This window comes from Thamnophis sirtalis, unplaced genomic scaffold (assembly GCF_051295495.1).
Source record: "Thamnophis sirtalis isolate CommonGarterSnake01/CBP01778 unplaced genomic scaffold, rThaSir2_p1.2 scaffold_8, whole genome shotgun sequence".
NCBI lineage: Eukaryota > Metazoa > Chordata > Lepidosauria > Squamata > Natricidae > Thamnophis > Thamnophis sirtalis.
Window position 1 is genome coordinate 51,696,308 of NW_028261388.1, and position 26,469 is coordinate 51,722,776.

Genomic DNA, 26,469 nt, shown 5'->3' on the forward strand with positions numbered 1-26,469 from the left:
GGACAAGACAAAGTTTTTTCAAGCTAGAATTGATACGGGCGGGTCCCACCCCTGTGAGATTTATGTTTTCAGTACTATCGTAAATACCAGCACCATTCGTCTTAGAGACTTCTTTGTCTAAATAGACCTCAAAATGGCGATTTCTCTCCGTGGATGATTGATATACTTAGCCGGTGTTATCTTCCTGCAGACTGCTCCTTAACAAAATAAATAGAGGGGAGCGAAGCTCTGCTTACTTGCTTATTTATTATGCCACCCAAATCAAAGAAGCGTCTTGCTACAAAAGAATTTAAAGAATCTTCATTGGAAACACAGCCTTTGTCTCCTATGCCTTCTGCTGGGGAACTTTTAACACAGGAATATCTCCTTAAAATGCTTAACGCTTTTAAGAAAGAAATCAGGGAATTTGTATTGGAATTATATGATGATTTAAAATCTAAAGTTAATCAAATGAAGGCGAATACCTTTGCAGCTGTGTCTGCCCTGTCAGATTACTCTGCTGAAATAGAAAACAAATTGGAAAGTCTGGAGAAGGCTAATTTTAATTTGACTACCAATACTCAAATTTTACAAGAAAAAATTAGAAATAACGAAGAACAGCTTATGATGCTAAATTTTAATAGGAAGGCATTTGCAATTAGAGTCAGAGGATTCCGTGAAAAGGAGCAAGAGAATTTAAAACAGACCTTTGCTGAAGCCTTCAGCCATGCGCTGGGAAGCCCGGGACTTAACTTTGATTGGCAGATTCGGAAAATCTATCGCCAGAACTCATTGATAGCGGAACAGCGACAGCTCCCGAGGGACATAATTATACATTTCTCTACAAAAGAATCTAGAAACGCGATTGTGCAAAATTTTCATAATAACTGTCTCCGAGTTGATGACCAGGACCTGATTGTCTTCAAAGATATTCCTTCCCAGATGTTGAGAGCAAGAAGGGACTACGCCTTTTTAACTAAAGAGCTTAGGAGTCAACAGATTCGATACAGATGGGAGGCCCCTGCCGGCATCACGGTTACATTTGAGAATCAAAGATTTCGTCTTAACTCTGTTTCGGAGGCTCAAGATTTCTATTGTAGGATTCTGAAGGCGGGACTTCCTGACGCGCTTGGAAGAGAGGAGAGACAAGCGGAAGGAGAAAGCAAACGGCTGGCCATGCGGCTGCAAGATGGAGGGGGCAGCCCCTCCTCCCTCGGAGAAACAGAAGAACGCAGATCGAGAATTTAGATACTTCAAAAGACTTCCTAAAGTTGAGGACTGAATGGGGGTTTGAGACCTCTCTCCGGTAGAAAAAGTGGACTAATTTTTATCAGAAGGGAAAGCTGGGTGAAACTACTTAGAGCTAGATTCTAAAGTAACGTTAGCATAAATTTGATAGTGGTTAAAAGAATGCGGAATGATTTATGTTGTTTAAACTTTGTTAGATGGGACTATTTTAAAATAGAAGGTTAACTGACTCTTGCTGAAAGTATTATTTGAAAATGATCCATGCTATTTAACTTTTATTTGAAGGGAAAGTTGGTTGTTATAGTTCTGAGTTACTTTTTAAATAAACGCTAGTATAAATTTGATAGTGGTAAATATTAGACAAGCAAGAGATGAGGGTAAAATGCATGTGGAATGAACTACGTTATTTGTGGTAAATACCAGACAAGCAAGGGAAGAGGGCAAAATTTCTTATTAGAACAGGAAGCCGCTTAGGATTATCTTAAGATAACTGTAAAAAGAATGCGGAATGATTTATGTTGTTTAAACTTTGTTAGAAGGGACTACCTTAAAATAGAAGGTTAACTGACTCTTGCTGAAAGTATTATTGGAATATGTGGAATGATTCATGCTACAAATCGCTCTGAGCTATATTTTAAACAAATGTTAGTATAAATTTGATAGTGGTAAATATCAGACAGGTGGGGGATGAGGGTAAAATGCATGTGGAATGAACTGAGTTATTTAAATTCTACTAGAAGGGGAAGTCGGTTGGAATTATCTTAAGATAGAAATTGATTCCTGTGTAAAGTAATATCTGATCTATGCTGCTTAACTTTACTAGAAAGGGGAAATCTGGTTAGATTATTTTGAATTACGGTTTGAAGAAGGGGTAAAGAAAGATCATCTACGTTGTTTGGATTTTACTAGAAGGGAAAGTTTGATTACTTGTCTGTAAGGTTATATTTGAATGTATGGCAGGAACTATGCTGCTTAAATCTTATTGGAAGGGATCATGAGGTTCAGGAAGGGAACGGGAGAGTCTACAGAAGATCGGGGTAAATAGCAAAGAAGTAAGAGACGAGAATAAAATATAGATAGAATGATTTATACTATTTAAGCATAGATAAAGATGGGGGGCTGAGATCAACACAAAGAGTGGTTTCTTTTTTTTTTCTTTTTTAATCCATATGTATACAAGATATTTTAGATAGAAGGTAGTGCCAGGTGTGGGCCCTGGGAAGCCGGGAGGAATAGGGATGGGGATTGTGGGGGGTGGGGTGGGGGGGGTTAACATAGTCTTAATAAGAACAAGAATGTATTTATATACGGTGGTTCCTTTTTTTATTATTATTATTATCTTTTTTTTTCCCTTGGTTCATTTTACATTTATTAGATCAAACAACACTCGAATAAAGGCATACACCAAGGAGGGAGGTAGAGGGAAGGAAGAGGGAGGAGTAAGGAAGGAGTAAGGGGAATGTAAGGAGTAAGGGGAATGTAAGGAGGGTGTCTGGGGAGTAAGGGGAGAAGGAAGGTTTGAGGGGAAAGGGAAGTAGGAGGGGAGTGTTAGAGGGAGAAAGGAAAGTTGGAGGGGGTAGATGGGGTGTATGGAGGATGCAAGGGTTAGGTGGGGTTGTGAATGATGAGCTGTGTTTTCTTTTTATTTGTTCGCTTTATTCCTTTTTTCTTTTTTTTTCTTCTTTTCTTATAGTAAATACCCTGTGTATAAATGATTGCAAATGGAATGTGAAAATTGAAAATTGAATAAAATATTTTACAAAAAAAAAAAAAAAAAAAGATACCTAAGCTCTGTATTGGTTTTTATACTGCCATATTGCAACTGGGCTATAGAAACTTGGAGTGTAATATAATCCAAGATACTGATTTGAGAAAAATACTATTTTAAAAAAAGCTGTAATAATATATTTTTAGTACTTTAGAATAAAATTGTGAGGAAATGATAAAACAGAAAAAGAAGGCTGTTAAAGGATATAAATGAAGTATTCTGATAACACTAGAAGACCTTACAAGATTCATGTCTAATAAGGGGATTTCACTTAAAGGAAAAGAAGCCTGTCATTTTTAATGGTTCAAATTTAAAAAATAACTGGTTGTGTGTTTATTTAAAATATCCAAAATTATTTTATTGGTATAAGACAATAAAACTTTTTTTTTATTATTATTATTATTATTATTATTATTATTATTATTATTATTATTATTATTATTATTATTATTATACAATTGTATCACAGCGGCCAGTTGTTTCGCCGGATTTGGCATTGGTTACTAGTCGGGCCCCACCCAGGGGCCTAGGACGTCGTAACATATATTTTCGTAATATGCGTGCAGATCCAAGCAGTGCGGCTTTTTGCATTTGACTGATGGTGATTTTGTCAATTTTTAACTGTTTTAAATGTAATTCCAGTGCTTTTGGAATAGCACCCAGTGTGCCAATTACCACTGGAATTATCACTGCTGGTTTGTGCCATAGTCGTTGAATTTTGATTTTTAAGTCCTGGTATCTTGCGATTTTTTCATGTACCTTCTTGGCGACCCTGCTATCACCTGGTATTGCGATGTCTATGATTGTGACCTTATTTTTCTCAACCAGTGTGATGTCTGGTGTATTATGCGCCAGTATTTTGTCGGTTTGTATATGGAAATCCCACAAGATCTTGACCATCTGATTTTCGGTGACTTTTTCAGGCTGATGTTCCCACCAGTTTGTTGCTGTTTTAATATTATAATTTTTGCACAAATTCCAATGGATCATTTGTGCTACTGAATTGTGCCGCAATTTATAATCAGTCTGCGTGATTTTTTTACAGCAGCTGAGTATGTGATCAACAGTTTCATCAGCTTCTTTGCAAAGTCTGCATTTGGCATCATCAGAGGAGTTTTCGATTTTGGCCTTAATGGCATTTGTGTGGATAGCTTGTTCTTGCACAGCCAGGATTAGTGACTCTGTTTCTTTCTTTAATGTACCTGTTGTTAACCATAACCAAGTTTGTTCATGTCCACTTTATCTTTTATTTTTTCCAGAAATTGGCCATGCAGTGCTTTGTTCTGCCAACTCTCCATTCTTGATTTTATCACATCTTTTCTGTATTCTTGTTTCGTCTGTTGGGCCTTCAGTAGATTTTTGTTCTTTACTTCGATTAATAGATGTTCTTGACTTTCTTTTAAATAATCAGCCAGTGCATGTTTTTCTTCTTCAACTGTTTGCTTCACTTGTAATAATCCTCTGCCACCTGATTTTCGGGGCAGATATAGTCTATCAGTATCACCACGTGGATATCACCACGTGGTATAGTCTATAAGTATCACCATGTGCACTGTCACTAGTTTCCTGGTTTTTTGGTCCAAAATGTCCAAATCAGCTTGTGTCCAGTTAACTATACCAGCTGTGTATCTTATAACTGGTATTGCCCAGGTATTTATGGCCTTCATTGTATTTCCACCATTCAATTTAGATTTCAAAATTTTCCTAAGTCTGTTGGTGTACTCTCGCCTGACAATAGTTTTTACTTCTCCATGCTTGATGTTATCCAACTGCAGAATGCCTAAGTATTTGTAGGCTTCATTTTTGTTGCATTTAATTAGTTGGCCATTGGGCATTTCAATTCCCTCACATGCAGTGATTTTGCCCCATTGCGATGATGAAGAGAAGAGGTGAAAGTGAATCATCCTGGAAAATTCCTCGCTTGATATTAACCATTCCGTAGATCTCATTCCCTACTGCCAACTCAGTTCTCCATTGTTTCAGCGCCTTTTCAGTAAAGGATGTAATATTTTTGCTAATGCCAGTTGTTTCTAAGCATTTTATGATCCAACTATGTGGCAGTGAGTCAAATGCCTTTTTGTAATCAATCCAGACCATATTCAAGTTCATTTTTCTGTTCTTACAATTTTCTAATATCATTTTATCAATTAGGAGCTGATCTTTTGTGCCCCTGCTCCTTCTTTTGTTGCCTTTTTGCTCTACTGGCAAGATGTTGTTTGTTTCCAAATAATCCATCATTTTATCTGCAATAATGCCTGTGAGTAATTTGAAGGTTGTTGGCAAGCATGTTATTGGTCTGTAGTTTTCAGGTGTTGTTCCTTTAGTTGCTTCTTTCTGAATCAAGTATGTTTTTCCAGTTGTCAACCATTCATCAATTTGGCCCTTTTGTAAAATTTCATTCAGTTGCCTGGCCAATATTGCATGTAAACTGGTCAGATATTTGAGCCAGAAACCATGTAATTGGTCCTTTCCAGGTGATGTCCAATTCTTTACCCTTTTTACTCAATTTTTGACCATCTCAGTTGTTATTTCTAATATTTGCATTTGTTTGTTGCCAATGCTTTTCTCAAAGTCATGTATCCACTTTGCTTCCTTATTGTAGTCCTTTGCATTTTCCCACAATTCTTTCCAGAATTCAACTGTGGCCTGCTTTTCTGGTTTTTCACTTTTGGTGTCACCATTCACATTAAGACTTTGATAAAAACGCCGTTGGTCTGATCGAAATTGCTGATTTTGTTTATATTGGATGATTCGTGCCTCATATCTTTCAATTTTTCTAGCTGTTGCTGTTATCTGCTGTTTTACAATCTCTACAGCTTCATTGATGTTTCTTGTATCCAATCTATATCTTCTGATTAGCCGATCTATGATTTTGTTGTTTTTAAGCCGTTGCTCATGCATGTTCTTTAAGTTACTAGCATCTGTCCTTAATTTTTTGACTTTTTGTTCTAATCGGATTTTCCACTTTGGCTTTGATGCTTTTTCTGTTGTGTGACTAGGTACTTTGATTTTAATGCCTAGTTCATTAGTGACTATTACAGCTGTGCTGTACATTAACTGGTTCGTTTCCAAGATGGATCCCGATTCAATTGTTGAAAACACTGCATTAACCATTTTCATGATAGGGGCCAACATTTTCTTAGGCACAGTTTTTAGTGATGGTAAACGTTGCCTTTCCTCATTAAGCAGAAAATGCTCCATGATCTTATCCTTCAATTCTTTTTGTTTTTGAGTTAGTTCATCAGTTAGTTCAGTGATAACTGGTTCTAGTGGTGGTGGTGTTATTTCCTCCCCGAGAGCTTCTTCTGGGAGTTCTACTATAATGTCTTTAGTTGTGTCTTGAATATCAGTTATTTCCGCTTGTGATATTGTTTTTTTGGTTTTGCAATTTGCCTGAATTTCCTGAAGTTCAACTTCACTAAACACTTTATTCCGTATAATAAATCGCCTTTGATCTGTTAGCCATTGTTCACTAACATTTGAATCTGGATATTGTTGTTTCCATAATTCATACATTCACTTTAAATAACCTCTTTTTTCTGGCTCTGAGCTGTAGTAACAGGCCATTATGGCACTGCACTATATTTTTGTCATTTTGTTGGCTGGTCCACTTGTAGCCCACTTGTCAACGGATGTCCAGGGACCCCAACATCCGCCGCGGCCCTTGTTAACCCGTGCAACGACTGATGCGGTATAAAATTTTTATTCGTTTCTTTCACCATATTGTATGGGTCGGCAGGTTTTTTTTTATGGGGCCAGTTGCCAACCTGACCCCAACCCTCCTCCTTTCTCATCCGGGCTTGGGACCGGCAACGGCAGAGTTGTTGTTGTTGTTGTTGTTGTTGTTGTTTGTTGTTGTTATTTTAGTCAGAAGTCAATTTTATTTAATCTTTTCTTTGACAGCCCAAAAGGTAACCAATGATAACCAATGTCATTGGGGAGTGTGGTGGGGTAATATTTTCATCTCATTTTCTCTATTTTGTTTACTTTACAGGTACATTAAGCCTGTAAACAAAATGAAATAAAACAACATAAATATATAGTTTTTATAGATCAATATTTAATAGGCAAAAATGATGGTGGATTAGAACATACAAAGAACACCATATATGTTGAATTAATTGAAATAAAGAAAGAGCAAAATTATAAACCCAGGACTATAGTAGACTTCAAAAGAGAAGTTTAAACTTATGGATCCCAGCATGTCTTTTAATAAAACTTTTATTCAGAAAAAAAATATTACCTAATAAGTTGAAAATTATTTTATTGTCTCATAACAGCTTTCCATAACCTGCTAACCCTCATATTCAAATGAACTGAATCAAAAGTCTATTCATTCATAGTAAATTTTGAATTGCAAATCATCCTGCAAATATCATTCTTTTCCTGGATATAGGGAAGTGATCTCTGCCACTCAACTATGGAATCCTCAGGCATCATTGTGATATATGTATATGTATAAGTATAAGTATATCAGAGGTGGTATTCAGCAGGTTCTGACCAGTTCTGGAAAACCGGTAGTGAAAATTTTGAGTAGTTTGGAGAACCGGTAAATGCCACCTCTGACTGGTCCTGCCCCCATCTATTCTCTGCCTCCCAAGTCCCAGCTGATCGGGAGGGAATGGGGATTTTGCAATAACCTTCCCCTGGAGTGGGGAGGGAATGGAGATTTTGAAGTATCCTTCCCCTGCCTCACCCCCCAAGCCACGTCCACCAAGCCATGCCAAGCCTACCAAGCCACACCCACAGAACCAGTAGTAAAAAAAATTGAATCCCACCACTGATGAATATGTATATGAATATGCATATGCATGTATCCCATGACTGGTTTGTGTCATAAACAATTGAATTCCTATCTATCTATCTATCTATCTATCTATCTATCTATCTATCTATCAATCAATCAATCAATCATCTATCTATCTATCATCTATCTATCTATATATCTATCTATATTAAAGTGACCAGATTTTAAGATGGGTAAAGCGGGACACCATTGACCGGGGGGGGGGGGCCTCGAATCACCTGAGCTGTAAAAAAAAAAGAGGGCTGTAAAAGCACCATGAAGCATTACCCCTGCTGCCGCCACCGCCTCCTCCTCCGCCGTGCTTTTGAGGAACCATGGGGCCTTTTTTCCTGCTCCCGCCCCCTCCGCTGCCTTCCTATTGGCTCCCGTGGCTTCATGGCTCCTCAAAAGCATGGCAGAGGAGGAGGAGGAGGCAGTGGCAGGGGTAATGCTTCATGGTGCTTTTACAGCCCTCTCTGAACAGTTTACAGGATAGAAAGGGGAGGGAGGAGAAGGAAGGAAGGAAAGAAGGAAGATAAGGTAGGGAAGGAAAGAAGGGGGAGGGAGGAGAAAGGGAGAAGAAGGAAGGAAGAAAGGAAGGGAAGAAGAAAGGGAAGTTAGATAGGGAAGGAAAGGAGGGAAGGATGAAGGAAGGGAAAAGGAAGAAAGGAAGGGAAGGTAGATAGGGAAGGAAAGAAGGAGGGAAGCAGGAAGGGGAGGAGGGAGGAGAAGGAAGGAAGAAAGGAAGCAGGGAAGGAGGGAAGGAGGAAGGGAGGGAGAAAGGGAGGAGAAGGAAGAAAGGAAAGAAAGAAGGGAGGGAAGGAAAGAGGGGAGGGAGGTGAAAGGGAGGAAGGGGAAAGGGAGGAAGGGAAGAGAAGGTAGGGAGGGAAGAAGAACCTGGCTTTCCTGAGAATGGTCTGCTCCGGGCCGGGGAGGGCAAACCAAGAAGTTTAGATGGTTACAAAGTAGCCTTCCCCCGATTGCCTTCCCCCAACGCACCCCAACCCTTTCAAAAGCCACCCCCATCTCCAGCCTCTCCCAACCGGATCCCTGCCTGCCTCCCCTCGGCTCACCCGGACCAGGTTGCTGACGACAGCTTGCATGGCGGCCACCGGGGTGGTGAGGTACGGGATGGCCTTGGGGGTCTACCTCACCCTCCTCATGCATGATGACCAGGTGGGAGATCTGCCAGGCCACCGGCTCCAGGATGCTCTCGGTGGTGCGGGTGTGGAAGACCGGCATGGCTGCAGGGAGAGCGGTGCCCAAGAGAAGTGGGCAAAAAAAAAACTTCCGACGGCTGAGCCGCTTGGCCCAGAACCAAGCGCTGGGGGTTTTGAGGAAGTCCTTTGGACTTCGGGGAATGGAGCCGCAGCTGAGGGCGCTCGGGAGCCGCAGCCGAGCCGGGACTTCCCCCTCAAAAAAGAAACCTCAGCCCTCCGCTCCTCAGACCTGACTCCACGCCACTAATCCCCAGTTCTAGCCACCTGCAAAGGACCTCCCCAGGTTCCGGAGCCTGTGACAGTAGAAATCTCTACATGGCAGTTGCAAACTGTGGCGCAGTGTTTTCTTGCCACGTGCGTGGCCGCTCAAAAAATTGGGACTTTTTGAAAATGCCACGGGACGCAGGACAAATTTTAAAAAATTGGGAGTGTCCTGCCAAAAGCGGGACATCTGGTCACCTTAATCTATCTATCTATCAATCTATCATCTATCTATTTATTGAATTTATTTGCCACCCATCTTGAATGAAACAACTCTGAGCAGTGATTAGTTTCAACTTCTCTGAGTAGATTTATTGTAATTTACAAAATCGTTTCTTTTTTAATGGAAATGAACCTCTAGCACCTTTTAAATATTGCAGATAATTATCTAAGTCTTTTTCTCAGTAAATTTGTTTTACTTCTTTTCTGGCTGGGCTTGGACCGGACTCTCTTCTGACTGCTATCTTACTCTTATCTGCCATTCTGTCATGATACCCTTGGGAAATAGATGGACATCTTGATTATTCTTCACTAGTATTTTTGCATGGCCCATATGGGGTCAAGAACTATTTTGTAATTCTGACCTGCATTGTAACCCAGGAACTGCAAAGTAATCCTCATGACTAGACAAACTGTTCTTCCTTCCCTTAGTAGCTTTATTGTGTATTTATTTATATCCCATCTTTATTATTTTTACAAATAACTCAAGACTGCAAACACATCCACCTTTTTCCCCCACAACTGCCCTGTGATGTGAGTTGGCGTAAAAGAGTGAGACTGGCCCAAGGTCTCTCTCCATGGCTGGCTTCCATGGCAAAGGCAGGACTAGAACTCATGGTCTTCTGGTTTCTAGTCAGTGTCTGTGCACTGACCTCAGTATTCACATAAACAAAGAATCCTATTTGTACCTAAATGGGCCTTTTTTATAACTCTGTTTAGAAAAGACAGCAGTACACTCCATTTAAAGTTTGGCCCTTCCTCCAGACTCTTCTTTCCCTAAGGTGCTGATCTAATACAGGAAACATTTACTCTGATGATGAATGCCCCCCCAAATGCTTCCATAGCCTTTTCATATTCCCATAGGGGCCTCTTGCTGTCTTTGATGGTATGTGTGATCACTCACTGAAGACCTTTTTATTTTCATTGGCTCGTTTATACCCCAATGAGGAATACGTTGATAGGTCCATATAGACTAAATGAAATGTAGAATATGCTCTCACCATAATTTGTAAGTGCTGGGGAGAGGTAATGGTCAAAGGGCATTTGCTTCCCCTCTCCATACATATATTCACATACACGGAGACACAGACATGCGGGCACACGAACACATGCACACTCACATTTTAAAAATCCATATCATTGACAAACTTTATACTGCTGCTTTTCCTGCATAGGTTGATTGAGGTGTTCCTATAGCACTACTTTGCAAACTTGCAGTGTTTAAGGTTTGCAAACTTTCAAATCAATAGATTGCCTTCCAACCTGTGAAATGTGTTTTGAAAGCAAAGTAATACGGGTGTTTGTTTAGTTTTTAAAAATCTCATATTTACTGGCTTAAAAAGAAAACAGGGCAGAGAATTCAGGGTTTCCAACAATAACACTTGATTTCAGAGCAGCCCCAGAGCAAACCCTATCAGGAATATGCAATATCCCCAGCACCACCCTTCCCCACCACCCCTTACTGCCTATGATAGCAAATCCAGTCAAGGCTTCTCTTTTACTGACCCAAATCAAAATTGCCACCACTATCAGCTTTCTCTTGGCACTATTACAGTTCCTACTCTGAGAAGTTAGCACAAGTTATTATTTATTTATTTTTATACTACCACATCCCAAAATATTTCTGGCAGCATACAGCATATAACAGAGTAAAAACTACACAGCAATCTTAAATTATACAGAACTACACTAGCATAGATATTTCCAAGGAAAAAAGATCCAAGGATTGAAATTCCTCTTGAACAACTCCATTTTTATCACTTTCATAAATATTGCAAGGGAAGTCACTTTATGATCCTCTGAAAGGGGACTGTTCCCAAAAGTTAGGGTACTTCAGAGAGGCATTGACCTATGGACTCATCTCCTTTAATTCTTCATCATTCCCAAACAGAAAGGGTTTATTTCAAACAGGAAGTTCTGTGAGCTCCTTGGTATGAAGCCATTTACAGCTTAATATGTTAAAGCAACTCTTTGGATTGTACCTAGTAACACCAGAGCATTGGAGTATTGGGAAAGTAGTGACTCTCATTCACCATGCTACTTCATGTTGCATTCAGCCCACCTTCTGAATAGTCTTTAAAGGAAGCTCCATCTAGTAATGGATTACTAGTCCAGTAATCAGGATGGGAGGCGACAAAAACAGATGATCCCTTCACTTGCTCATCTAACATTAGAACTGTAACATGTTTTACTTTTCAGGCTGGAAATTTTTGATATAATGTGCCTGCATTGCAAATAGACTGTAAACTTTAAAACAGGCAGCAAGACTTCAGTGCTAGTTACCCACTGGCTATAATAGGCTTTGTAATATGGAGAAGAAGAAAAAATGCCCTCTAAATTTGCATCTTAAAAACAGGAGCAGAGGCAAGGATCAGATGCAGCAATCAGATGTGGCCTTTTCCAAATGAACACCTTAATCATCCCGTCTCCACAGCACTATCATACAACCTGAATTTGAAATAAACTTTTTAACAATGTTCTATATTTTTTTTAGACAATGATGCTGTCATTAAGCTAGACATCACATGACTGCAACTTGCCATTTCACTGCCAGATTCTCCATTAACTCTGCTTAACAATGGGATGCTGTGAAGGTCATATATGCCTGCCAGTTGCAAGGCAACTGAATCTCAATCATGTGGCTGGGAGGATGCCATAACAGTTTTAAGTGCAAGAACTAGTCATAAATTTACTTTTTTCAGTGATGAAATAACTTTGAACAGTTGCTTAACATAGAATAGTTAAGTGAGGACTTGTCAGGCAGGCAGAAAGACCAGAACCACATGTGAAGTTCCAATTAAAGATTTATCATGTCTGTTCATAAAATCTACCCAATGCATGTTTAGTACTATTTTGGCACTATATAATGGTTAAGAGAATTTAAGGGTGAACGGACTTAGTCTTTTTGTGGCTACAGAGAAGTTGATTTCTCTTTTGACTCTGCCCTTAGGTTCTGCCACTCTTTCTCCTGGAGGACTACCTGTATGTTCATATAATTTGTTTGGGGAGAATGGTGATGTGAATGAATTATTCCAATCAATTTTCACATGAATACTTTTGAATATACCAAATCAATCAGTATTCTCCACCAACATGACAGAAGAAAACAGCACAACACAACACAAACCCACTATATGGGTATCCATTGCTTTCTACGGACCACCTTTTAACCTTGTTTGCTTTATTTTTCATTGTTTCCCTGTCACAGCTGTGATGAGTGCAAGTTTTGTGTGCAATGATTGCATTTTTCTAAAAGCTTCTATTTCCCCATTTTTGCGTGGAAGATGAATCCATCATAATTTTTTCTCTATCTTGTAATTGCCTGAGGGCAATTTCTTCTAAAAGAATTAAAAATGTAAATCTAATCTCATAATTGTGTAATATGATCAGCCTGGCAGGTCAATCAATACTCTCTCCCACTGTCAATAATAAGGCTATGATGTATGCTTGTCAGAACCGACCAATCTCACTTTATCACTGGCAATGTGGTTCAGCCCATCAATAAAAGACCACATTTTATTAGTGGCTCTTGTCAATCAGCTGTAACTTGGGTGCCCAGAAATTCCTTGCAAACTGGCAGCACTAGATAGCTTTTAGAACCAGATAACAGAATTCTGCAGCATTTGCCTTCACACCATCCCTTGAGCTACAGCCAAGCTGGGATTGTTTCTGACAATAGTACACTAGGGTGTCTTCATTTTTGAGCCACAAATGACTGGGGTTAGCAGAAAAGGACACAATCAGGAAGTGCTGTGGTAAAGAAAACACCCAGATCAATATGAGAAATGTCCACTGGTGCTTATGCATCACTGCACATTTCTTTAAAGATTAATACAATGTATTTTTATACTGCTTCTGCAAACAACCATTACTAAAGAGAATTTCTATCTTCTGAAATACTTTTACAAAAGTTATTGATTTAAACTGGAATCTCAGCATTCAACACGGTAAGGTACATGTTTATAAAATACCATTTTATTGAAGACTAGGTCGAATATAGGCATCAGAGTCACTGAGGTACTTTAACAGGCTTTATTAGCAAAGAACATGCTCAGAACATGAACGATAACTTCAGCACATCGTCCTGCTTGACAGCTATTTATACAGGAGCTGTCAAGCAGGGCAACCAATAGAAACTCTTTAAAATCCCCCTTTCAGCCTGGCACATCTAAACCAATAGGCACGAGCCTTTGGTTGCCGGGCTATAGTTGTAAATAGAGGACTTGTGGCTGGTCGTAAGTCAAGAACCAAGACCGGTCGCAAGTCGAGGACTTCACACATTTGAGGCTCCCAGCTACAGAATAGGAATAGTTTGTGCATGCTGGTGTGAAAATGAGCAGTGAAGTTGCGTAAATCTGCCAAATTGAGCATTTTCCTCCAGATGCATCTTAAATCAACCAGGACACTTTGCAACCTGCCAGCAATTAGACTCAGCTACTCATTGCATCTCAGCCAAGCCATCAGAGCAATCTTTAGGACTAGAAAAAGAAGTTGGGCATTCTAAGAGTTTCTCATTTCCAGATGTTTCTCCTTCTTGAGAAGTATCCAGCTAATAAGTGACTGTGAGTCATCAATTTTGGAAAATCCCTAAAGAGAATCACCTTCTCCTCCTTATCAGAGGACTTGTTGGAAGCTGTCCTAAGACCCATCTTTGTAGTCTAGCTGCAACCTCCCCACCCATATAAACCTCAAGTTCCCCATAGCCAAACATTCTAAAGTGAAACAATCAATCATCCTGGCACTATTGTTCCATTAGTCTTCTTAGGCTCAGGCAGATGCCTAACTGCTACCTTCCTTTCCTCTCTTATCACCCAGCATGCTCCATTCCCTGCATTTTCTGTGCTGGACACAAAAAAACCTCTTCCCAGTCACCAGTAAATAGCTGTTCACTTGTAGCCCTTGAAATAAAGCCACCTTGAACACCACTCAATATGGCTAAATGTTTACATCACTGGTGAAATTCAATAATTTTCCCTAGTAGTGGGTGTGGCTTGGTGGTCATATGACCGGGTGGGCGTGGCTTATTGATAATGTGACCGGGTGGGCGTGGCTGCACAACTGACTCACACACAATGTAAAAGCAACGGGGCTTCACACAAAATGGCTCCTGCAACAAGAAGGAACTTCACAGACAATCAGGCACAGCTATCGCACAGCTGATCATCAGAACTTTTTTTTTACTTTTTTAAGCATTTTTTTACTACCAGTTTAGGTGAATAGGTAGTAAAAAAATGCTTTAAAAAGTTTTTAAAAGTTTTGACGATCATGCAGCACAGCTGATTGTCACACAGCTGATCATCAGAACTTTTTTTTAACTTTTTTAAGCATTTTTTTACTACAGGTTCAGGCAAACGGTAGCATTTTTTACTTTCACCACTGGTTTGGACTGAATACAATGGTGTGTGTGTGTGTGTGACGCTGTCCCTTATTTTGCAGGCAAATAAAGGAACTGGTGCATAATTGTGTATAATATTTCATACACAAGTGTTAATCTAAAAGTTCTTTGGTTGATTATTTGACCCTTGGCAGGCATGTTAATTTTCTGCATACTTTTGGGTTCTGCTGAGGTTGAATTTTTGAATGCACTTAAACATGCAAAGGTTGTATATTGGTTTTGGCTGGTTTACTGAACATAGAGGTATATGTCTGCTCTGTGCATGTTTTTGGCCCTGTCGATGTTGTTGAGTTTTAAGTATGCATTAAAAATACAAAAACTGTTGCTTTTAACTAATTTGTCGAGATCTGATGTATGGGTGCACACTGTATATACTCTTGTAACTTGTATGTCATTCTGCAGTTAAGTAGTACCAACAGTCCCTTCCCTGATTTTTTTTTGGTGGGGGAAGGGCAGCCAAAACAAATATCAACATGAGCAAAAGTAAATTTAACATTGTAGCATGATCTTGCTATGTGGCTTGGATATTAATGCCTTCTGAAATAATGACTAAGATGTATTTTTAATGGCACAATTAAGAAGTTTTCCAGTAATAGAAAGAATTGCAATTTTATCTTCCCTGTTGATCTTCAGATTGAGACAGTTGCTACCTGTAAGGAAGACTAAAATAAATTTACTGTCTGCCCAGATATATTTTTGTTCAATGTTTGAGTAAATAAATCAACTAAAACAAAAACCTCTGTTGAAATAAAATGGAGAGGAATGTTCTAAACTAAACTGCTTTTTTAGTTGGTAAAGGCAGGTTTGTATTTCCATTATTTCCTATGGAAATATAATTCATGTTCTCAAAAATCTTCTGAATATCATACAGTTGGTAATATTTCTTCTGCAAGCAATAGGGGTTTCTAGTTCAGTTACTGTTTTGGCTCTTCCACAGAATAAAAAGCAAAATAGCACAAAGTTCTTATAAGTTCTAATCTAGAAAAAAACAAAAAACAGCTCTCAAAATATTTTGAGCTTTGTTTTGTCACAAAATGAGACTTGATTGTTCTCATCCGTCAGAATTCAGTCAAGCAAAAACACTTTGATGGAATATTTCAAGTAAGCTGTTTTCTTCCAGGAATAAAATAAAACACATTTTACATTTAATATCCATACATAGCTTGCTATGGGGCTACCTTTACTGGCAGTCTTATAAGCAGATTTTTTATAAAAGCTAAATTTCAAAAGTTGTCATATTGTATACCTAAATAAGGTCTTTCATTTCTTTATTATTTTTTTTAAAAAAAAGACACAGTCAGAATGAAAAATGCAATTGCTAAAAAAAATTCTGATTGATGGACATTACTGAGGTATGAAACTGACCACGTGAAAACTCCATGTACAAGAGCTCCATATTTAAGCATTATTTTTGTTAATGGACAATGCCACTGGATTCATAGTGCTGCATTTTAATCTGGTTCTGAAATTTTTCATATAATGTAAATGTCTTGTTATATAGGATTCTATGTATAATTTTCAGAACTGCTGAGGCTTTGTTCATTCTTGGACTCCTGCCTTCAGTATCTTTGTCTCCAGCCCATTTATTCTGGAGAAGAGCATTACCAAACCTGACAGCATTGATTTTCAAATATATGATTGCTGGTGAAATATTAAGCCCTATTGATTTGAAATTCAGGATCAGTTTGCATGTTAGATACTCTGCATACTTGGGTATGGACAGTTTCATTTATCAGCTCTTCTAACTGCAAAATAATTAGAATTCCATCAGGTTTCCAGTTTGAGATGTAAGGATTCATGTCAGATTTTCCCATTTGCATCCTTAAATACAGAAAATACATTACATTTAGTAAACAGTCCGTTCATCCACTTTTAGAAATCATCTAATTGATTTAGATTTGTAAGGGTAAGATATCAATCTTTGGAGTGACTTCATTGTTCCAAAGGAACAGGAATTACTGGGATAAATCCAAAATAGTATAACTATTTTGAAAGTATTCAAGAGAACAAACACTGTGAAGCAAGCATATATACTGTTATGCCAATACCAGGGATGAATTGCTTTTTTCTACCATGAGGCTTTAGAGCAGTAATATTGTTTGAGAGGGCAGAGCAAGCCTTTGCTGCATTTTCCATTTATGGGTTTTGTAGGGGAATAAGTTTGTTGAATCTTCTGGAAGCTTCAGACAAACATTTCTTTTATCTAGGAGTAAAAAAAAAAGCCAAATTCAATACCACCAAATGGTCACATTTTGCTATTAAAATTCAGTGACATAGCAATAGCAGTTAGACTTATATACCGCTTCATAGGGCTTTCAGCCCTCTCTAAGCGGTTTACAGAGTCAGTATATTGCCCCCAACAACAATCCGGGTCCTCATTTTATCCACCACGGCTCTTTATGATGAGGTGGGAAACACTTTTTAATTTGGGGAAAGCATATAACCCTGGAATGGTTGATAGTTGTAGACATTACAACATCACTAGAATGGAAAGGAATGGCATTTTCAGTATATTTCTGTGTCTTCCTTGTTGCAATTTCCTTTTAGGGGTTTGCAAAACAACAAGTTTGCCCTTTGTAAAACTAATAAAGACACTTGGCCTGCTCCTACGGGGAGATGGTTTTGAAAAGGTACAGTGAGTGCTTTGAATTTCTACAACAACGTTTCTATGAAGCAATGAACAAACATGGAATACAAAAGAATTATACTTTCCATATAGATAGAATCCATTTGTTTAAAATATTTGCCATAAAATTATAAAAATGTCATGATAAAATCTAAATAATGGGAGTTTGCTTTTCAATACAACTTACTATCTCAAATTAGACTATAACATAATACAAATACTTCTTTGTATTTTAAAACAATTTTACATTTTTTTAAAAGAAGCATGTGTCCCAAACTGGACAATTTTATAATGGGGCGGGAAACACTTTTTTAGTTTGGGGAAAATATATGACTTAATGGTTGCAGACATTGTGACATCACTGGAGTGGGAAGGAATGGCATTTTCAGCATGTTTCTGCATCTGTCTTGTTGCAATTTCATTTTAGGGGTTTGAGAGCAGAATGGTACCTTAGCAGAAGCTTAAGGCAACCAGTTTGCTCTTTATAAAACCAATAAAGACAATTGACCTGCTTTTATAGAGAGATGGTTTTGAAAAGGTTACAATGGGTATCTTGAACTTCTACAACAATGTTTCTATGAAGCAATGAATAAACATGAAATGCAAGAGAATTATACTTTCCATACAGGCGGAATCCATTTGTTTAAAACAATTGCTATAAAATTATAAAAATTTGCATGAAATGTCATGATAAAACCTAAATAAAGGGTATCTGCTTTTCAATACAACTTGCTACCTCAGATTAGATTATGACCTGGTTTATAAATCACTTTTTAAAAAGAGAGGGAGGGAGGGAGGGAGGGAGGGAGGGAGGGAGGGAGAGAGAGGGGGGCATTTCAAGGTTTTAAAAGGGATTCTAAAGCTTTAGAAACAATTGACCAAAGACAAATGTAGGTAGAGCAATTTATCACTCATGATGTCATTTCTCTGTTTAGCTCTATAAAATATTAATGATCCCTTCTCAAGCTTGCTTTGCTAGATGCTGACAATAAAGCTGTTCCCTGGCGTACAGAGAAGCTAAGTCTGTAAGACTGCAATCAGAATTCAGTCAACCCTTTACTTCAATGGACTTGATCTACTGTGCGAGAGAATGGGCTAGCTGATTAGTTATAATCAGGAATGGATCAATCAATCGATTTAACAAGAGTATACCACTACAGTACAGACTAATGCCATTCTCTCTAAAACATGTGAAAAAGTAATGCTGAAAAAAGACAGTAATTAGGTAACCATAGAATATGCTATCATGATGCAATATTACTCTAAGAAACAAGCATTCAAATAAATGTTTGAAAAAAACCAGGTCAGGAACATGCTATTTCATCCAGCTATATATTTGATTATTTGATATACAAAAGCAAAGCACAAATAATAGAAATCCTCAAAGATCTTCATTAGTATTTATGCTTTATTATTTATCACTCATTTAATACACAAACAAATGCCATTAATAGTATTCATCTCCATTGAAACACAAGACAGCATAGAATTTAAGAAAGGAAGGAAGGAAGAAACCTATAAAATAATATTTAAAAGGTTGAACTTCACATTGCGTCTTAATGTTTTTGCCCCAGATTTTCATTAATGAGAAGTAGGAAACACTGATCCCATATGCAAAGTCAAAACTAGTTGACTAATTATTGCATTAGTAACAATTTAGATGATAACCATAGTTTCAAGAAAAATATGGATATCAGTTCCAGGAGATTGCCACTTTAATGTGATCAGAGAGGTAGCTTCAATGATCTTAAAGAATATCAGAGGTAATTCCTGGTAGGGTTGATATAGCTAGTGAGTTAAAAAGAAATGGGAGAAGCTTATAAATAACAATGAGGACGGGTGATTTCTGCAGGTGTGAGGGAACTCAATACATCTACAAGTAGAAATTCCAGAAGTAGCAAGGGTAAATGTCTTTTGTACTGTTGCCAAGAGAAAGACTTTGATTGAGTAAAGATAATATCACTAGAGATAGTTAATAGAGTTTGATTAATAATGCCTACTTAGCAACATAAATACAGACTTTATACATGCTCTTCATTTAGAGGACAATTCTGTAATCAAATATAGTTTATATTATGTTAGTACAAAATATAAGATTGAGAAAAGGAATTAAACCATCTAGGACATTTCCAGATGCAAACTCCAAATGGAATAGATAGTATATAACTGTCATAAAATATACGGTTTAAACTTAGAAAATTAAAAAGAATAAATGGGTTATAAATATATAACTTGGAAATATATAGGTAGGATAAAATTAATAATAAGACTCAATTTAAGTTGTATGAAAGTGAATCTGAAAAACTAGGGGAAGAGGTATGACATATGAAAATTGAAACAGGGAAAATGCTAGAGTAACATTAAAGCTGAAAAATCCAAATACTTCAGTCCAATTATTATGCTACCTGGTAAAATATGCAGGATGAAAGCCTTGCAATAAAAAGGACATGTGATGATTAAATACAAACTTTCAAGTTGAGTAAGAAAGGATCAATGCAAGTCAAGATCATGAAATACAAAAACATTTCAATGACAACAAAAAGTGAATAATGAATGTAATGATCTTTCCATTGATGTACAGTATGATTATGAAAACTGGATGAAAAAATACTGGGAGACAGTAGATAGTAGATAATGAAATTATAAAAGAGTGCTATGAAGTGAACAATCTGACTAGTTTGTCCTGGACCAAATAAAGGCTAACTGCTAACTTGATGCAATGAACAACAAGCAGGAGTTCACATGTGATGCAAGCAGAGAATGGATAAGAGAAAAATTGAATAGGAAACATTGAAGAAAGCTTTTAGAAAAGAGGAAAATTACAGGCAGGCTGACAGAGAGAATCAAAGAAACTACAGGAATGTCTTTATAACTGTAATAAATTGTTATTGGAGGCAGGTCCAGGTACAGTATTTTTCAGAGTTATAAGATACATCTTTTTCCCTCAAAAAAAGAGGCTGAAAATCTCGGTGTGTTTTATACATCAAATACAGCATTTTTTGCCTCTCAAAGCCCCACCCTTCACCAAAATGGCCGTGCATAGCTTGTAGGAGGCTTTCAGAGAGCTCCTGGGGACTGGGGAGGGCAGAAATGAGCAAAAAACAGGCCTTTTTGCTCAATTTCCACCCCCCCCCAGCCCCCAGGAGCACTCTATAAGCCTCCATAAGGCTATGCATGCAATTTTCTTGACAAAAAAATGGGCCTGTTTTTGTAAAAAACAGGTTGCTTTTTTGTTCATTTTGGGGGGGGGCACCCCCCCAAAGGCTATTCATGCCTCTTTTTAAAAAAAAACAGGCCCGTTTTTCACAAAAAACAAGCCATTTTTGGGAGGTTTGCTGAGTGCAAAAACTTTTTTTCCTTTTGGAAAGCTCTTTAGTTAGAGTGATTGATGAGAATTACATTGATCAAGTGCTGTGCCAGCAGAAACAAAGTCTTAGGTGTTGCGAATTGTAAATGATTTCCTTCTCCAGCACATGGATAAATACATCTGGAAACATCTACCTACCTACCTACTCTCGCTCCCTACCTACCTACCTACTGTATTTCTCTCTCTCTCTCTCTCTCTCTCTCTCTCTCTCTCTCTCTCTCTCTCTCTCTCTCTCTATCCCTCTATCTACCTACCTACTCTCTCGCTCTCCCTAACTACCTACTGTATTTCTCTCTCCCCCCTCTATCTACCTATGTACCTACCTACATACTCTCTCTCTCTTCCTACTTACTGTATTTCTCTCTCTCTCTCTTTATTTCTCTCTCTCTCTATCCCTTTATCGACCTACCTACCTACCTAACTACTCCCTCTCTCCCTTCCTACCTACTGTATTTCTCTTTCTCTCTCTCTCTCTCTATCCCTCTATCTACCTACCTACTTTTTTTAAAAAATTGCCTCTTCAAAACCTTGGTGTGTCTTATACTCGGGTGCGTCTTATACTCTGAAAAATACAGTAGTGAGCATTTGTCCTTTCAGTCTCTAGGGATTAAGCCTGATTTAACACAGTTAGCTAATAGAACCAGGAAATGGGAGGCCAGAAAGGTTTAAGAGGTTTAAGAGGTTTATTAACATTTATAGGCCGCCCTTTTCCCTGAGGGGACTCAGGGCGGCTTACATAAAATCAAGGGAGGGGTATACAAACAATAACGCAGACAACATAGAATAAAATAATGAGCAACATTCATTCATCATTCGGGAGGGGCAATTATCTTTGTCCCCAGGCCTGACGGGCTAGCCAGGTCTTAAGGGCTATGCGGAAGGCCTGGACGGTGGTGAGAGTACGAATCTCCACGGGGAGATCGTTCCAAATAATGTGACTATATAATGTGACTAGTTATAATGTGACTAGAAACTAAAAACCAACAATTCTCCATAAAAAGAAACTAGGTAATACAATAAATCATGCATTTGTTATTTATTGGTGTGTGTGTGTGTGTGTGTTTGTGTACACCCAGAGAGGGACACACATAAACACAATAAATACACCTTCTGGTTTATGAACTGCATAAACCAGTTATAATTGTTGTAAAATGTTAACCAACATACTGGGGAATTCTACAGAGCTTTTCCCATATCATGTCTTCTTTGTCAAAAATTTTAAAAATCCCTTTTAGAGGAGATGAATGTACTGACCTTGAGATCCAAAAAGGTTAACCTACTCCGATTAACTTTTCCATGTTATTTCATTAAATAAAAACAGTTTTGACACCCAGAGACTAGGGCATCCTAGAGATAATACAATAATTGTAAGCAATCATTCCAAATTGAATTGCAATAATTCACTTAAGTGACCATATATATTTGTTATGTGTAATATGAATCAGAGCCAAATAAAATCAATGGAAATGTTTCTTGTTAATGAAGATATACTGGACTGTTATATGTGAGTTTGGGGCTCGATACCACAGAATCAGTATTTCCATTCTATATTTCATGATCTCATGGGAGTTTTAAAACTGAAGCTAGCATTAGTTAAAGATGATATGGTTGGCCATCTGGAACATTATGTCATACATTTTATGTATGCTTTTGTGTCAATTTACAACCAGCACTTTATTCTAGGATGGGAAGGGGTATAAGATTTTGTTCTGGGATGAGGGCCAATGGGGAGTAGTGGATGAACGATCAGGAATACAAATTAATTTGCACATAACCACAACTCAGAGAGTTTCCTGTGGATCAACATACAGAGCATCCAAAGTAGGATGTTGCTCCAGCACAGGTGTAGAGACAACATATCATTCAGTTCAGGTGCCCTGCATATATATTGGGAAAGACATTCCTAGAATTTTTTAATCCATTTGTTTTTTGGTCATGCATGTTATGAATTCTAGAAATTATACTTTTTAACCAATGTTAACATGTTTCATTAGAAATAACATTTAGAAGGGAATCAGTAAATAAATGTTTTCCTGAATTGTTCAACTATACTAAAAAAACCACTGATCAGAAAAATGGATATATGGCTGTATAACGTGGTACAATAAAACTGGGCAGAGAATGAAGACATAAGAGAGAAATGCATGTTGATACTTAGAGACCGATAGAGTCTGTCTACATCTCTATCAGAGTTTATTGCCCTAAACAAGATGACTCAGTTATGCATTTAGCAATAAGTGGATACCAAAGACTTAGGGGCATTCTCAACAATGGTTTGTTCTGACATGCATGAAAATTAAATATAAAATGAGCGTTCACAGAAGTAGAGAAGGTACAAAATAATGCCCATCTTTGCTTACTTTCATGTTTCCTTTACATCCTGGAAACACTATTTTTCAACCTCCCTGTTTCATCAGCTCCAATGATCATGGCCAAAAGTCTGGAATTATATTATTATGTCATCTGAGGCCATGAATGATATAACTCATCATATTTTTTAAAAAGATGACCAATAACATAACTTTCTTCAAGAGCTTTACAGATTTATAATTTAAAGCCCTTTGGATGACCCAAGCAAGATATGCAATACATGTACTATACAATAACATGAGATAGAAAAATAAATATAAAAGCTGTAACCCCAAGAAAATGTGAGCAATTAACATTTTAGAATTTAATCAAATATGTGAAAGCTCTGGTACTGATTCTGCAAAACCATAATAAGTGGCTCTTGAAATGAAGCTAAAGAGGCATGCTACAATCCTATCCATGATTAAATGGGATGACAGTCTACTATATATACACATTCCTAATGTTGTGCTCTTTATTTTCAGCATGTTTTCTTTGAAATCTATTCTGCCCTAGCTTGGTAGAAATTCAGTTATTCAGAGTGTTGATTTAAGCAAAATATCTCAACATGTAATTTGTAAATGAATTTAGAGCTGATGTTGGGGAAGGTCTAGAGGAAAAGAAGGAACAAGCTGTAAGGGAGAAATTTGGGCAAGAAATTACATAGTCCAGTAAGAAAAGAAAGTGCAATATTTAATATGGAACAGAGAGAAACCTGGACATGGTTTGAAGATTCTGTTAATATATACTACAAAATAAGTATCATTCCTAAAGTCCCTGTGGTATCTGTTTTTAGATTTGGCCTACTTGAAAGGGATGATAGTAACCGAAGTACTCTCTCTTTGTAAGAGTGCTATATGAACATTTAGTTCCAAGATCCAGTTGAAAGGTCACTTTTGAATCACTAAATAGAGTAACCTTTCTAATCAAACCTTCAAATCAAATCTATTATTTTCTGCCAATTTCAGCACACTCAGAAAAAAATATATCATATTGACTTTTCAAATATAATTATAAAACTAACAATATAAGTTTGATTCAGAAATTGTTAAATTAATGTAGCAGTTTCAATCAGTTTACTTCTGTGATATGAACTGTATCAATAATTCAAACAGTATTTGACCAACTCAAACAACCCTATATTTATACCTTTTCTTAGCTAGTCCTTCCTAAGAAAATATTCTTTGTACGGTGGGGGGGGGGGAAACCTTGCATATTGTTTCTTAAATTATAAATATACAGTAATTGCTACATAAATAGAATACAAGGAAAGCTCATGTTTTTAAAGATGTCTGAATCTCTTAACATAATGTTTTGCTTAATATTGTGACAAATGTATTTTAATTATCTGGAAATTGTGTTTTGAAATGAAACTTCATCAAAATATATTTCTATTCTTAACACTCAGTCTTTTAGAATTTATTTTGATGGATGTCTGCAAGATAATTTCACTGTTACAAGATATAAAACAATAGTACCCTTTTCTTTGCTCTGCACTTTTGTTGATCGGCCATGCTTTGGACTGAATACACCCAACAGAAGTAGTTCTCCCATGTACCTTGGAGATTGCTGCAGATAATTGAAAAGATAGTAGTTCAATGAAAGACACACATACCGTATATAGTTTACACACACCCAGACTCATACACACATAGTCAAGTAGGGAGGTATGGTAGCCATATTCAAAAGTATGGAAGGCTGAATGAAATAAGCCCATTTCCTTTAGCTTTCTATTCAGCACTAGGTACTATGCTGGACAGTTCCAGTTAACAAACTGCTTATTAGATTTAAGATTTGGGAACAATCCAATTCAATGTGCTTCAACTGCTGTGACTCCATATTCAGTAGAAAGTAAGTATCATCCATATAATGGGGAGCATTAGAATCCCTCATCTGCTTTATGTTTTGGCAAAATGGGATGGGAACTGCAAGAACAGTTGACTCTTCAGAGTACAGATATTCTTTGACTTAATAATCATTCGCTTAGTAACCATGCAAAGTTACAATAGCATTGAAAAAAGATGACTTCCAATCAGTGCTCGTACTAACAAATATTGCAGCATCCCCATTGTCATGTGTTGAAAATTTGTGTGCTTTATGTATTTATGACAGTTACAGCATTCCAGACTCCTGTGATGACCATTTGTGATGTTCCCAGCCAGCTTCCAACAAGCAAAGTCAGTTAGGAAAGCTGGATTCATTTAATGACCACATGATTTATTTAAAAACTGCTTTTTAATCATGGTAAAAAAGAACATAAAATTGGCTGCGACTCACTTAACAGCCACCTATTCCTCCCAGATTACTTTGATCCAAATTTAGTCTAGCCCAGCAACAAAAGGCTCCACTATGAAGCAAGATCCTCAACAGCAACAGATATACAGGCCAGGTCTGATTGGGACAAGTATGATATGTCAGTGAGCCCTCAAGCATGCCCCAATCAAGCAGAAGTATTGTACACTTGACTAGATACTTGACTAGACTAGGTGTTTAAGGCTGAGCTGAATTCTCAGTTCTGCAGACAGAACAGGAATTGTAGTATACAACAGAACAAAATTTAATCTTATGGCTGGCAGCATTTAAAAGCAAAGAGCCAGTGCTTAAGGCATCTGAAGACTCTGGATTCTAATCATGCCTTAGACATGAAGCCAGCTGTGTGACCCTGGGCCAGTCACTCTCTCTCAGTTCTAGGAAGTTGATAATAACAAACCACTTCTGAAAATCCTGCCAAGAAAACTACAGGTAGTTGCCAGTTGCCAGGATAAAAAACTGATTAATAAGGCAAATATTCGTGTCCTGGTATAATGTCTAATCTTGGTCAGTCACCAGGATCACAAGTTTACTCTTCCAATTTGGACTCATGCTGAAACCCATTCTCAGCGAACTTCTCTCTACTGGAGTATGAAAAGCTTCCAGGTTTTCCCCACCCAAGTGAAAGTTCAGGTCCCTGCCCAGCACCCACATGTCCATCACAAGGTCCAATCGGGCACCGTCCCAACTGGAGATGCCACTGCAGGTGCAAGGCAAGATGTCCTTGATTCTCGGAGAAAGGAATGTTATTCAGACTATATATCTCCCATACTCCATATAATTCCCCCCTCCCATTTTCCCATAGCAGAAAATGTGGCAGGCCTTAAAGCCCAATATAAAAGATGGCTTCCAGGTCTGACAACATATTTATGTGGTGCTTTCCTATTAGTTGTTTTGGTGTATTGATGACAGGCAATTGGCTATTGTTTTCTCAACTCCTG